At 43.1% G+C, this 16,072-nt stretch overlaps 2 long non-coding RNA genes across 2 annotated transcripts in view; both read right to left on the reverse strand.

Annotated features, from left to right (window-relative positions):
- Positions 1 to 2,206: 2,206 nt before the first annotated feature.
- The window catches only part of LOC141728385 (uncharacterized), a 45,096-nt gene continuing 31,230 nt past the window's right edge, over positions 2,207 to 16,072 (reverse strand). Inside the window, exons 2-3 of the long non-coding RNA XR_012579308.1 lie at positions 2,890 to 2,954; positions 2,207 to 2,271 (exon numbers count right to left, since the gene is read on the reverse strand). This is a non-coding gene — a long non-coding RNA (uncharacterized LOC141728385). The remainder of the gene's footprint in view (positions 2,272 to 2,889; positions 2,955 to 16,072) is intronic.
- LOC141728381 (uncharacterized) lies at positions 7,799 to 13,650 on the reverse strand. Its single transcript, XR_012579304.1, has 3 exons — positions 10,640 to 13,650; positions 9,207 to 9,413; positions 7,799 to 8,072 (listed from the first exon to the last, which is right to left on the reverse strand). It is a non-coding gene; the product is annotated as an uncharacterized LOC141728381 (long non-coding RNA).

Raw genomic sequence — 16,072 nt, forward strand, 5'->3', positions numbered from 1 at the left:
TAGGATTACATTGACTTCTAGGAAAAGACAAAAGCCTATCACCCTTCTGAAATCTACTTTTAATCCAAAGCACGGGGATTGTCACTATACTGCACCTTCCAGCTTTTCAAAGCAGCTTACTTCTGAAGACCAGGAAACATTGATTTCTACAGAAACAATGGGCAACCCCCAGGTTAATTTAAGCACTACTCTTTAATAGGGGATCTGCCAGCATGCCAGTCCAGCTTCAAGTGCACTTTATTTCAGTCTCACATCCCCACAAAATTCTTCTCACATCTTCCAACCCTGAAATCTTCTTTTTCCCCTAAGGCTTCTCATCATTAGCAATTTCCAAGTAACATGGTATTTTTACAACATTCAAAAATGTCATGCTGGACTGTGCTAGAGAGTAATCTGCAAATATAAGCTTAGCAAAGATTGAATTGACTTGTCCAGAGAAAAAACCTACAAGTGAACACCCACACCTGCCTACAAAGAGCTGACAAGCCCCTGGCAGCTACCAGCATCAAAGCACAGTGGATGTTTCTAATAGAGGGTAAGGATAACAATACCACCTTTTGTTCTCTCCAGCTTGTTTTCCCTGCAGTCATATTTTGCTTCTTAGGATTGTTTTAGTCTCTGTATCTTTTTGGACAGCACCGAGCCTGACGACAAGGACACGAGAGTCTTTCCCTGCCGTAGGGAGAGAACCAGGAAAACAGTTAAAAAAAGAACAGGGTAGTTTGAAATTCATACTTCCAGTGAGAAGCAGCGCCTAACAAACAGAACAAAAGCAAACAAAGCACGATAGCTCCCTGGGGACAGAAGACTTATAAACCCTCCAGGATTTACGACCAACCCCTTCAGGACAGCAGCCAAGTGTCCCATGAGGTGGTGCTGCACCAAAGAACGATCTGACAGGTTCCAAAGAGTCAAATGCACAATATTTTGCAAAGCCGTAAAATCTTGCAAAATAACAAAAATACGATAGATATAAACTACAGGGCAAGAGTACAAGTGTTCGCTTTAAGAGCTGGAACCATCCAGGTGAGCACCTGATAACTGGATCCTCACCAGAGTTTGAACCCTTCGGTACACAGAAGGGTTTTCCCCAGAAATTTCACAGACTGAGTTTTGATAGAAGCACACTTGCCAGATCCTCAGAAGCATCACCCATTCTCCAGGTGTCTGGAGAGAACTGCAAATGGCTCTCACGTAGTTTGAGCTGGTTCTCCAAGGTCTCAGGGTGAGTTTCACCAGATGCAACCAAATCGGGCGACTCCCAGTGGGACAGAAGGAACCCAAAGTTTGGGTAAGCAGAGCTGCAGCAAATACTGAGGAAACAAACATAACAGCGTAAAAAAATAATAAACCATCCATTTTTTTTCTCTTGCTTTTGTTTTTTTCTTATTCAGATCAGCATAGCAACTAAAGAGAAGGTGAAAAACTCACCATTACTGAACATTTCATCATCTGTAAGCCGAGCATCCTTAGCACAGAGGACTCCAAAGTTAAAATTCACCGATCCCTGGGAAATAAAACCAAATATTGTATGATAAACAGTCAAACAGCAGACATAAAAATTTGTTTCCTCTAAGGACTTTCAGGTATGTATCTATCTTTGCATACATCCTACACATTAGAACATACACTTTATACCATCACCTGATACATAATATTTTACCTTTAAATTCTGATAGTATAGCATGAATTTTTAACTTAAATTGGTGATCTATTATTATTAAGTTGGTACTGAAAGTTATTTCTGCTGTCACGTTCAAAAAAACATTTTTTTTTTTTTACTGTAATGAGGAATCGATTTCAAAGTCATCACAAGCCCATCAAAATACAAAGCTGTATTCACTGGACGGGTCTGTGAGCTAGAAGTAGTTAGGCTTGTACTTCCCTCTTGTTCTTCCAGAACCGATAAATCCTGTCAACAAAACCAGGATCTTTAGCCCACTGCTGTGAAAGATTCTACAAGGATGATGGTTGGATTTGTGTTTACAAGTTTTGATTTGAAATGGCCAGTTCAATGGATAAAGACAGTTTCAGTAGTATTACGTTACTATTATTATTATTATTTCTATTATTATTTTTACTATTACTACTACTATTATTATCACCTGCTACTGGAAGAAACAAACCAGTCGTACCTATACTTAATTACTTTTATTTCCAGAAAATAATAAAGAAAAAGAACCAAACCAAAAAAAGTCACTTCCTACCTTTTATATCAAGGGATGAAAAACTTCTCTTGGGCTCTTCTCCAATTTATCAAGACTCATAGCACTGAAAGGCAAACAAAACAGTGCTTTATAGAAGGGCAAGTGCACATTTCAAGGCTGAACCACCAACCGATTGCAGTGACAGCAGTTACAACATGAATCGTTCTGAGAGCCTCTGTTAAATGCAATGTTCTGTGGAACTGCCATTTCTTTCCCAAAATACTAACTTCCAACACTTCCTAAACGTATTTTGTATTTTAAAACAACAGAAGTTAGTGAGACACTGTGTGGAGGTCAGGTTTAAATTTATTTCCTTCTAAAGCACAGAGCTCTGTTCCATCACCCTTCACTTCGGCTCTGCACTGAATCACGGTGAGCATTTGAGGAGTGCTCAATAACCAATTCTATTTCTCTCTTTTTCTAGTTCTCTCTATTCCTAAATAACTAAAGACAAGTCCAATGAAAAATGACAAGTTCAGCATCAAAGTCACACTTTTTCCCTTTGTCTGGTCAAGAACAGGCTCTAAATCCACTTAGTGCTGCCTGCAACGATTAAGACGTGCAAAACCATTTTTACATGTTTTATAGGTTTATCATAAAAGCCACGGAACGCAAGCTCTGAATTACAGGAAAAGGTACACAGTCAAATATCTAAAGGGATCACTTATTTGTAAATGCATACCTTGACAGAGATCGCACTGAGAACGTTTCTGTGGGACTCTAAGGGAGACATATTTTCTGAGTACCCTGTAAACAAGAAAAGCTAGGATATATTACAGGACATACCCACTTTTTCTATAGGCAAATAGGATTTTTAATAAAAACAACTCAGTTGAAAAAGAAAGAAGAAAACCAAGGTCATTTTACTCAGCTATATTTACTCCCGATTTAGGGAAAAAAAAAAGTCACGGGTGCTGCAAAGAAAAAAAAAGTGAACCATAAACGCCTACAGTACAATTTTAAAACAAGTGCTTGGATAAAAGAATCTCATGGAACGTGAAGTAGAAAAAAAGTGAAACCACTATCAGACCTGCCTATTTTCTCACCTTTGTACAAGAAAATCCTAAAAGCACTATAAAGTCACTGCCTAAAACCGGTCATGGGATGTAACCAAGAACAATTTAGGCATTTGCTAATCTAGACAGAAAGCTTTTCTGGATGCTAGTGTCAAATCACAAGTTTTGTCTTTCAGAAGCCCGACAATGCTGGAAAGCACTTTCCCTGGGGCTGGGGAGGGCAGGGGCAGAAGGGGATGAGTTTGCAGATCGCACCTGTGCCATCGGAAGGATACAGCCCGCCTGCTCCCTGCGCTGGGCATTCTCCCGGCCATCTCTGGCTTTACCGCTCAGCGCCGCTCCATCCGTTTGCATGGCAGAAAGAGCCTCGAGCACTAGCGCAGGCAGCAGCCCAGTCATTCCGGCGATATCGCAGCGCCCTCTGCTCGCAACGCCCAACACGCGGCGGAGCCGCCTCCGCCCGCAGCACCGGCAGCAGCCCGAGGGAGACGGCTGCAGCTCGGGGGCTGCTGCGCCTCCGCCAGCCTGAGGGCAGCCGCCCCACCGGGACCGCGGGAGCGCCCGGCGCCGCTCGCCCGGGGCGGCTCCTGCAGCTCCCGGCCCGCGGCAGCAAAGCACCGCCTCGCCCTCCGCCATCGCTACCGCTGAGTAAGGCCGAAGAACCGGGCCGACGCTCCTTCCGCGCTGCTCAGCTCCGTGCGGGCGGCCAGACGGAGGCTTCGCCCCTCCGGCGTCGCAGCCGCAGCGCCGTCCCGCGCGAGACTGGGCCCGGGAGCTGCCCGCGCACAGCCCCGCGCGGCCGCCTGGCACGCCAGCCACTCCGGTGCCGCGCCAGCCGTTGCGTCACACGCCTCGCCGGCAGCACGGCCTGCCGGGAGTTGTAGTCTCGGGCTGACAGCCACTGCTCCGTCCTCCGCCACCGGGAGCTGCAGTCCCTCCCGGGCATCAAACGGGTCCTTCGCCCCTGGGCGGGGAAGGACCTGAGGCAGCAACGCTCCTCCCGAATGCCCTCTTTTTCGCTCCAACTCTTTTTTCTTTTTTCACTCTGCTTTTCACCCCTTCCCTTCCCTTCCCTCTGGTGCTCCTGATTCCTTTCCTTTCCTTCCCTTTTCCTTTCCTTTTCTTCTGTTTCTGATCTTGGTTTTCCTTTCTAGCTTAAGAATAAAAAAGCAGCAGTAGAAACTTTCAGGCTACCTGGGAGTAAAAAAAACCTGCAAAACGAAAATGATGTAAAGAAAACTATTTATTCCCTGGGAGCCTGAAATTTTCTACTGCTGCACATGACATAGAGCTTTTATTTCTTCTTATAGATAGTTGATATTTTATACTTACTTTATACAGCGCCCCCTGCCGTGTGCCCCGGAGACCTGCAGGGAGAGCGCTGCGGCGTCCTTCGGTTCTGTTTCAAGAAACTCGGCTCAATTCGGCTTGCTTCGGCTCTTGGTCTAAACTCGTTTCAGTTCGGCTCTACGGCCGAACTCGGCACGGTTGGACGAAACTCGGTCACATTCGGCGCATTGTCTAAATGCGGCCAGTGTCGGCTACCCTCGGCTATCGATTCCAGTCGGCTATCCTCGGCTCTTGGTGTAAACTCGGCTGTTTTCGGCTACACTCGGCTCTTCGGCTCAAGTCGGCTCTCTTCGGCCACACTCGGCTCTTCGGCTCAAGTCGACTCTGTTCGGCTCAAGTCGGCTCTTTTCGGCAACACTCGCCTCTACCGAACAATTCGGCCCCGCGCGAAATATACCTATTTTTACATTGGAAGTATACATTTCTCTTAGGATTTTTACTTCTCTAACACTTGCAGGATTCAAAATAAAATCCCTGCGTCCACCCATACATGCCAAATACAAACCCCTTTCATTTCAACTGTATTTCATTTTTTTTTTTAAATAGTATTTTTCAAATTTAGATCCACATTTATATTTAAATTCTATACTGATGTGTGTTCGATTTTGCATTTCTATTTTCCCATTTATTTATAAATTTATATTCTCTGTTACAACTCTTCCTATTACTTCTATTTTTTTTTCGTATTTTTATTCAGATCTTTATATATTTATTATATCTTTCTGTGTGAGGATTTTTACTTCTGTAGCACTTCCATTATTTAAAATAAAACCCCTGCCTCCACCCACGTTAAAGCCAAAAAGAAAACCCTTTCTTCTCAACTGTATTTCAATATTTTTTAAAATTCTATTTTTCAGGTCCATATTCACATTTACATTTAAAATGTATACTTACGTATGCTGTTATTTGTATTCTCCATTACATCTCTTCCTATTATCTCTATTTACTTATATTTTGTGTTTATATCTATATTTATATCTTGATTGTATATCTCAATATTGAGAAATATAGACCAATAATATCTACATTCAAATCATTTAAAATAAAAACCCTGCCTCTAACCCAATAGGAATAAAAAAAAACCCCAACCCTTTCTTTCAAACAATATTTAAATAGGTTTTATCCTTATGTCTGATTTTTATATTCCTATTTGCATTTATAATGTACATTAATGTATATTGCTTACTTATACATTTATCTTTATCAATCTCAATTTGTACATAAATTTATATTCTATATTACATCTGATGCGAGCAGTTATATATTTTTATACATATTTTTATACATTGACTATATATTTCTGCGTCAAGATTTTTACTTCTGTAACACTTATTTAAAATAAAACCCCTGCCTCTACTTAAATAAAAGCCAAAAAATTCCCTTTCTTTTAAACTATACTTACCTATTTTTATATTTATATTCCCATTTATAATTTATATTGCCGTATCATGTTATTTATATTCTATACTACAACTCTTCATATTACTTACCTATATTTACAGTTCAATTTGTAGTCATAGTTTAGCAATCTCCCTTTATATATTTATTATCTATTTCTATCTTAAGATTCACATTTCTATAACACTTCTATTATTTAAAATAAAACTCCTGCCTCTAACCAAATCAAAACCAAGGACACTTCTTTATTTCAACCACATTTAAAATTTAACAAGTAACTTTATCTTTCAAAATTATAATCATATTTAGATTGATAATTTTTATTCATTATATTCATAGATATTATATATATCTTAGGGAGAATGCCCTCTAATATAAGCATAGATAGAAAATTTCTGTATTGTATATTTCTTTTACTTGGATTTATTTAATATCAATATTTATAGATATTTGTATTTCCCTATATATTTGTATCTGAATTTTTATTTTTTTCTATTTATATGATTTATTAATAAAAACAGGTCTACAACCTAATAAAACCCCCAATTTAACTATATTTAACTATTTTTATATTTACAATCTATATTTATATATCTTTGTGCATATATATAATAGACTATCATTTATCTATGTGATAATATCTTACAATTCCATACCATGAATTATAGTTTTATATATGTATCTGTTCTCTATATTTATGTTTACCACTCTAATGTTATATTTCTTTTTAAATGTATATTTATTTCTATTTCCATCTCTATATTAAACCATATGAATTCATTAACCCGTCACTTCAGAGCCACAACAATACCGTACCTTTGTCAGCACCGGCACGCAGCACACGCTCATCCCATCGCAGCACATCAAAACAAAACCTATTTTTATTACTAACGGAACAAACATCCCACAACACTGAACCCTCATAAACACTCAAATAAACCTAACCCAAAATAAATTTTAAATCCCACTTCAACTAGCCCAAAACCTGCGCACATGCTCATCATAAACGTCCTCCTAAACCAATATCTCAAAAACCCCAAAAACCTCAAATACACCTTGAAAATGACACAACTGCTAAGAAAAACAAACACCCACTAAAAATTAAATCAAACCAACTCACTAGACTCAAAACTAAACAGTACTAAAAGAAGCCCCCAAAGCTCTACCTTTATGCTAATGCACAAATAAAAACCAATAATCTATAAAACTTAATTTAAAATTAAAAGAAAACTAATTCAAAGCATAAAAATAAAAAATCTAAACTGTTAAAATACTAAAAAATATCTCTACCCAAATTAAAAAACATATTGCCTACAAAAACCCACCACGTGAATACCCCTGTCACCAAAAATAAAACTAAAAAAACCTATCGAACCAGAAAGAAAACGGAACTTAGGAAAACCAAAACCATAACGTTCAAGTACTCACACCACATCCCTTACCGGACAGCAACTATAAACAACATCAAACCATACAATCAATTCTAAAAACCACCTTAAAACCACTACGTTGAAAAACCTGTCAAAAATTAAACACTGCATTTAACCAAAGCCATCGAATAAATTCACACCCACAAACTCCGGCAGCCCAGCTGGCCCAACCAAAGCTGTATGTTTATGCATACAGTAAACAAAGCCAAAACCCCAGTAATACCTATCACAAGTCTATGAAAGAAACCTATTGAAATCAATCCTGTCTCAAATACAAACCAACCCATCCAGAAAGTTAGTTCACTCAAAAAACAACTTACACTGAGTTAATCATACCAAGAAATTAAACAACACACCATATACCACCAATGAATATAATAGTCAGGTAAAGAAAAACTACTTTTTTTTTTCTTTTTTTTATTTAAACTAACTTCTTTTATTAGCTAGAACAAAAGATTTTGCCAGGCCTGTAACAACAACAACAACTTCTTTTTCTTCTTCACCTTCTGAAATGTCCCTTCTCACTCCCAAATTCCTTTCAACTCCTGAGTTTACATCCAAGCAAAAAGCAAAATTCGTGCGCTCGCGCGTTCGATGCTCCTGTCAGATTCTCTGCTTCCCTCCACATCTTCTTACGCTTTCAGCCTTCACGCCGTCCTGCCGTGATGAGTCTGACAGAAGAATTGGCACATGTTAACAGAGCATTTCCCTCCCTCCCTCCCTCCCTCCGGTTTCCTCAGCACATTCCAATCCATCCCAAGCCTGCAACGATGCACGCTCACCGCAAGGCTCACAGCAAGCATGCAGCAGCTCAGGCTTACTGGGCTCCAGGGCTCTGTGCCTTAGACAGCCGAGGAAACTTCTGATGAGCCTCCGTTCCAATAAACTGGGATGCAAACTCACCTCCATCTCAGAGCCTCAGTGACCTCGGCCAGCCCCTTCCTCACTTCCCTGGGTCACAATCACTTCCAGGCAGAAGGATGCCAAGCAGGCTTTTGTCTTTTCTCTTAAGTGCCAACAGGTAAAATACGTAGGCTTTGACATAACTGATTACCCTCTCTTTGCACTCTCCCAAGGACAGTTTTAAAGAAAAGATAGAAGAAGATTGCTGCTAAATCCATATGGGATAAGGAGGAAAGCAGCAAGGATCCCAGGCCAGCAGCGTGCCCAGGCAGCGTCACGTCCCTGCCACCCTGTGACAAGGCACACAGCTGCAAAGCCCCAAAGCCTGCAGGCCCTGGAGCTGCCACACGGATGGACCCGGTTCCCTTCCCGGGTGCCCAGAGGGAAACCTGAGGGCAGGTGTCCACCCCGAGGCTGCACCCAGAGCCCCGGGCAGGGATGGAGTCGCTGACTGCCCTCTGGGGACGAGACCCTCCCTGCAGGCGACACTGCCTTGTCCTCTCCCTCCCCGTGGGACAGGGACCTCCAGGCTCTATCACCAGCCTCCTTCCGTCAGCATCCAGGTGCTGTGTTAGAGCCACAGGGGTCGAGGCTTTCCAGAACCATAGCGTCCTTTAGGCTGCAAAAGCCTTCTAAGGTCATCGAGCCCGGCTGCTGGGTCATCGAGCCCCAGCACTGCCAAGCCCCCACCCCAATCAGGTCCCGAAACACCACATCTTGCCATGCTTTAAATGTCTCCAGCAATGGGGACTGCCCTGGGCAGCCTGCTCCTATGCCTGACCACCCTTTCAGTGAACAAATTGGTCCTCAAAGCCAATCTAAGCCTTCCCTGCTGCAACTTGAGGCCATTTCCTTTTGTCACCTCACTTCTTACTGGGGAGATCTCGGTACTTAAACCTTACCTGCTCCTTCCCTAGCAGGTCTCTGGCTTGGCTCGATGAGAGGAGAAACACTCCCACCACAGGAATGGCAGCTCAGCAGCTCCCACACCAAGGCAGGCTGCAGGCAGGGAGCAGCTGTCCTCACCACAGCTCGCGCGTCAGCTCTCAGAGATTGGCTCTGCTCTTCCTCCCGGGCAGATCTCTGCTCAGTGCTTCAGAACTGGCTGTCTGGAGGAAGGGGAAAAAACAGGTTAGCCAAGAATTTTATCCCGACTTATCTGATGTCTTTGCCCGCTTTGCCTCCTCCTGACTTCCTCCTGCTAAGAAAACAGCTGCCTTTGGACTTCTAGGAGGAACTTTCACGTAATGCTTATAGAAAAGGAACTACAGAAAAGTGCCTCCTTTTTAAAGACTCAGCCAAGCAGACAGATAACTGCAGCTTCTCCATCCCCACTGCCTGCAGAGCTGGCAGGCACCAGGCCAGCTCTGCTCCTGCTTCAAGCTGTCCCCAGCTCTGCCAGAAGAACTGAAGGCTGCTCTGGCGTTCCATTGCTCCGCTTCTCCCAAAAAGGATCCGTCAGCGCCGATACCCCTCCACGGGAAGGGCTCTTCTGTCTCACACGCTCGGTGACACGAGGCTACGCGAAGCTGCAGCAGCCTCTGCTCCACGTGGGAAGGGCTTTCTTCCTCCTCTGGCACCTGGCTGGCACAGCTTGCTCACAGATGCTGGGGCTGCCCCATCCCTGGAAGTGTTCCAGGCCCATTGGTGCTCTGGCATCGGGCTCAGAGCAACCTGCTCTATGGAACCACGTCCCTGCCCACGGCAGCAGGCTTGGAATGAGGTGATCTTTAGAGCCCCTTCCAACCTGAATTATTCCATGATTCTATCAACTCAAAACACTAGGGGAATACATCTGTAAAGGTCACTAAATACATGAAAGAATCTCCCCATCAGCAAATTTTTGAATGAATAGTATATCTACAAACAGGGAGAAATATTCTTGCTACCTGCTCTTGCTACCTTTCAGGCCTAATTTTAGCTATCACTTCAAGTTTTAAAATATTTTCTTTTGAAATTATAGGCAGTGTTCAAATTTTAGCATTTTTACACTATTGCAGAACCAAAAATTGCTGACAATCAGGCCGTGTCATTCTTTATGGAGCAGAGCCATCATGACAGAATTTCTGGGACAGAAATTTTACACGATGTCACTCCACAGAGAGCACCAAATTCCATATCAGGTGGCACTTCTGCTCCTCCACATCAGAAATCTAAACTAGGACAAGTGAAGTTTTGACTTGGCACTGTCAAAACAGACCGACTTGGCACTGGTGCCACCTTGGGTCTGGGAACCACCCTGCATACCAAAGAATTTCAGGAGCCAGCCGGCCACCCCCAGCCACAGCCCCCCCCCCACAAACCACGGCCCTTTTCCCTGGCAAACAAAACTCACCTGCCCCGCTTCTGGATGGCACACTGCAGGAGCCACGAGGCGCTATCACGTCAGCCCGACTTGGCACTGGGGCCAGCTTGGGTCTGGGAACCATCCTGCCTATCGTGGAATTTCAGGAGCCACCAGGCCACTCCCGGCTACTGGCTAACCTCGGTCTCACGCGGCTCTTTGTCCTAACGCGGCTAATGTCAGCTACACTTGGCTATCCTGGTCTCTTAAGCTAAACGCGGTTATTTTCGGCCACACTCGGCTCTTCGGAACAGTTCAGCCCGGCTCGGCTCGCTGAGGGCGGGAGAGCGGGCATGAGAGGACCCCGGCGCAGACAGGCCAGGTTAACCCAGATGCCTGTCACAAACCCGCAGAAATACGCCCGCCCGCGGCGACGCTGAGCCCACAGCATGTATCGGATACGCTTCAAACGCCACAGAAAAATCCGTCGGGGCCGCCATGACGTCGGTATTCCATGCAGGCAGTTCACTTACACCCACCGGGGTCCTCCACTTCCCCGCCATCTCGAGAAGGTCAACGAAAAGTCCGAGACACCCGCGACACGCCACTCCCAGCATGGCGGCCTCTCGGCTGCCTGCCGGCGCACGGCTGCAGTACCGCGCTCTGCCCACAAGGAGGCAGCACTGCCGCCCGCCCCAGACGGGGGCGCAGCGCGCCTCGGGGCTGCGGGCAGCGACCGCGGCAAAAAAGAACAGGGGCGACCCCAGACAAAAACTGCTCTGAAATAAATGCCAAAAACCTGCCTCTTATCCGACGTGACCAAAACAAGCTCCGTTCTTTTAAATGATATTTAAATAAAGTTGATATTTCTATTTTTCGTATTTATATTCAAGTGCATATTTATAGTGGACATGGATGCAGTATGTAATTTGTACAGTATATTATGTCTATTCCTTATACTGTATTACGTCTATTCCTACTAATAATATTTATTTATCTTTTGTGTTTTTATAAATATTTTTATGTATTGATTCTATATTTATATTTTTGAAATTCTATTTCTAGAACACGTTTATTATTTAAAATTAAAATCCCTTTCTAACTCAATAAATACAAAAAACCCTTCTTTTAAACTATATTGAAATATTTTTATATTTATAGTTTGTATGACTATATTCAAATTTATATTTATAGTTTATATTGATGCATTATATTCATAACTACATATAATATGCATCTTAGTCAAAAATATACGGGAATTATTTTTTAAATTATGTACCATATATGCTGCTACCCCTTATTTTTTCTTATATTTCTAATTTTTATATAAATCTTTAATGCGCTTATGATGTATTTCTATACTTAGATTTCTACCTTTATATTATTTGTATTTGTAATTTTTACACTAAAAGCCCTGCTTTGGCAAAGAAAAAACAAAACCATCCATTATTTTAAACTACCTTAATTTTTTTTATATTTATATTTATCATAATATACAACAAATGATAGATATACCACATCCGTGTACTATATTTATATCTACTTTATATCCATCTCCTAAAATATATTTTAATAAGATATATACAGTATTACTTGCATTATATATTGTATCAATTTATGTTATTGTATATTTACAATTTATTACTAATTTTTTATATATCTGCATATAGTTGAAAAACATTTCTATATTTGTATTTTTGTTTGGGTTGTATTTCCATTTATATTCTCTATTCATATATCTGTATACATACACAATACTCTATTAAAAAATAGAATAGCTAATTGTAACATATAATGACTTATGTTCCATGTTAAATTTTAAAAATTGACCGAATATATAAAAATAACGTTGGCTCATTCCCATTTCTACACATCTATTTCTTTTGTTTCAATATAGTGAGAGTTATAATTGTATATTTAAAATCCAATTCCTAAATGAAATGACAGAACAACCAGCATCAAATTCCCACCAATATCTTCCAAAAACATCGAGACACCTCCAACAGCCAAACAAGTGTCAGAGAAAAAACAAAGAACACTCTTGTCAATAACAATTCTCATCACGACCGAAAAATGGAACCAAAAGAAAAGAAAACCCTACAGAAACACACACAGCAAATTACAAAAGGTACTAAAAAAAAAGTCAAACCAATCTTCTAAACTCCAGACAGTGCCACTCACCCTGAACGTTACTAAAAAAAAAAAAAAACCGGACAAAATTCTACCTCTACACTAACTCAAAGAATAAACAATCCTCTGTAAAAATAACTTTAAAAACTGAACTAATTAACAAAATGGAAAACATCTCAACCGCTAAAAACTAAGAAATTAACTACCCTAGTAAAAAAATACTTTAAAAACCCACCATATAAATACCCATGTTCCCAAAAAAAACCCTGATAAACCATACTCAAATACATTAAAAGACAAAAACAACAACAAAAAAGAAAATGAAGAAACCAACAACAAGAATAATCCCAAAAACCAAATGAACTTAAATCTGCAACAAAAATATTATTCCCAACGGAATAAACCCATAGTGCCTCAAGCTATCAAAATAAAAATAACGCCTAGAAACGAACACAAAGACTAAAGACAAACGTAACCATAAACAATGTCTCCCAAATTACCCGCAACCATAAAACATACACTACAATCAAACCAACCAAATAAATAAAAGCCCTGGAAGACGATAAACACACATGCAATTCGCGAGATTAAAAACCCGCTGCTATGAACGACACGACGCTACCTCAAAAGCCCACCGAAACAAACACTACCCGCTCACGCCAATAAAAGCCACCTCAACAGAATTAAAATCCGAACCGCTGCTTCGCGCTACGACCCGTAAAAACCATTGCGCGCCTTTCTAAACATAATACCCCGGCAAAAAAACCATATCCGACTACGAAACCCAATCCGAAACGAACCTTTATCATCCCCACCGGCACCGAGAACCGCAGCACTCAGGAAGAACCGTAGCCCTTAGCGTACCCCCGCTGCAAACCGAGCACAGCGATGCAATCAATGCCGAAAAAGCGCCTCCGAACCGCGGCACCGCCCCAGCACTGCGAGCAGCCGAAGCCCGCGCTCGCTGCCGGCCCCGGACGGAGCGCGGCTCCCGCCAGGAGACCGGCTCCTCCGGCGGCTCCTCCGGCACGCGGGGCCGGCGCCGGCCCGGAGAGCCGCGCCCGCTGCCCCTGCCCGGCGGGGCCGGCACCGGGCCCGGGGGTGGCGGCGGCGCCCGAGCCCCGCGCCCGGAGCGGACGGAGCGGCCGGCACCGCCCGGGCCGCCGCAGCAGCGCCCGCGCCGCCTCTGCCGCCCTTGGCCGGCCCGGCGCGGCTCCCTCGGCTCGCACCGGCGCGGCTCCGCCACCGCCGCCCTTGGCCGGCCCGGCCGCGCCAAATCCCCCGTGCGCCCCGGCAGCTGCCCGGGCCGTGCCAGCGCCGCTCCCGAGCGGCAACGTTCCGGCCCGGGCCGCGGCCACCACAAGCGCCCTCCCATGCAGCGGCACGGCCCCCTTGCAGCCCTGCAAACGCTGCCACAGCTGCAGCTTCCCGCAACCGAACCCCGAAACTGACGCCGCAGGCGGGGCTCGCCTCCCTTCAACAAGGGCAAAGAAGTGTCCTCTCCCCTTCACGTTCGTCCCCTACGAGAGCACAAAAGAAGGGGCGCTCCTCAAATGAAAGCCTTCGACTGATGGCAAAGGGCCATTTCCACCTCCATTCAAAGCCTTGAAAAGGAGGGACACCACGGCTGCCCCCTCCATTTCAACCCTAGGGTGATGAAAATGGGGTGGCTGCCTTCAAACCAAACCCATAACACCACAAGAATACTTTTCCCATTCCCCTTCAAATAGAACGCAGGGATTCCCTGTCACCCCCGGGATACCCCCAACAGCCTGGAAAAGGCAGCTTTTCCTGCAATCAACGCCCTTAAAACCACAAGTGAAGAGGGATCCCCTCAGTTCAAACGCAGACAATAAAAGAAGAGGAGCTGCTTCCTCCTCCTTAATCCCTTTCGTCCTCATAAGCTCCATTTCTGCTCCTGGGGAAGCGGGGAGGGACTGGCAAGATGAAATTGCAAAGGGGAAGGACAAAATTCCCCGCTCCAAACCCACACGGGCTCACCTGTTCGGCTGCTGCTCCCCGGCACAAAGATTCGTCCCTCGGCACAAACCCCTCCACTCAGCAGCTCCATGCAAAAATGTACAGAGGCAAACTCTCCCCCCGTTAAAACCGCCTCGCCCCGGCAAGAGCCACCCCCTCATCATCCTCACAGCTCACACCTGGGCTGCTCCGAGCCCCATCATCCTCACACTCACACCTGGGCTGCTCCGAGCCTCTCATCATCCTCACACTCACACCTGGGCTGCTCCGAGCCCTCATCATCCTCACACTCACACCTGGGCTGCTCCGAGCCCTCATCATCCTCACACTCACACCTGGGCTGCTCCGAGCCCCCATCATATATTTGTCATATTTATATTCGCTTTTAGATTTAGAATTTATATTACTGTATAATATTTATTATATTGTATATTACATCTTTTCATGTTACTTACATAGATTTCTATTTCTATTTCTTTTTAAATTCATAGTTTAGTATTACATCTTTAGATTTTTATTATATATTTCTCTGTGCCAATTTAGATTTCTATAGTACTTATATTATTTATATTAAAACCCCTGCCTCTAACGAAAGAAAAACCAAAGACACCCCTTTATTTAAACCACATTTAAAATTTTAAAAATAATTTTGTTTGTCGTAATTCTATTCACATTTACATTTGTAATTTTCATTTATTATATTTATAGATATCTTATAGATTGGAGAGAATACCTTTTTATATAATAATAGATATATTTTTTTTCACAACATATTTCTTTTACTTATATTTACGTATATTAAATATTTATCGACATCGATATATATAGGATATAATTGGATTTCAATTTTTATACCTTTTATGAAATCTCCAGCCTATACCCCAATAAAAGCCAAACAATCCCCAATTTATTTAAACTAGATTTAAACATCAATCCTGTCACGGCTGCATTGCACAGCAGTGCCCCGAGCTAATCTGACACTTGTTCATCTCCTGTACCTGAGACTGAACCCGCTCACCTTGATCGCACCTGGCAGAACCATTTTCGTACCTTTTCCTGGCATTGCTTGGGTTTTCTCTTGCCTTTTTTGTGGCCTCTATTGCCTCTCTTTCTTGCCTTGTTTCTTGGGGCTTTTACTCCCTTTTTCCTTGACGTTTTCTGGCATTTCTTGGGTTCTTTTCTTCGTTTCTTCTTGCCCATCTTGGGGGGTTTTTTCTGTTTGTTTCTGGGGTTTTTTTCCGGAAATTTTCATCCCCATCCTGGTTTTTTTTTTTTTTTTTGTTTTTTTTTTGTTTTTTTTTTTTTGGTTTTTTTTTTTTTTTTTTTTTTTTCTGATTTTATTTCTTGCCCATCTTGGGGATTTTTTCTGGGTTT

The sequence above is a fragment of the Zonotrichia albicollis genome, chromosome 3 (genome assembly GCF_047830755.1).
Source record: "Zonotrichia albicollis isolate bZonAlb1 chromosome 3, bZonAlb1.hap1, whole genome shotgun sequence".
In the NCBI taxonomy this organism is placed as follows: domain Eukaryota; kingdom Metazoa; phylum Chordata; class Aves; order Passeriformes; family Passerellidae; genus Zonotrichia; species Zonotrichia albicollis.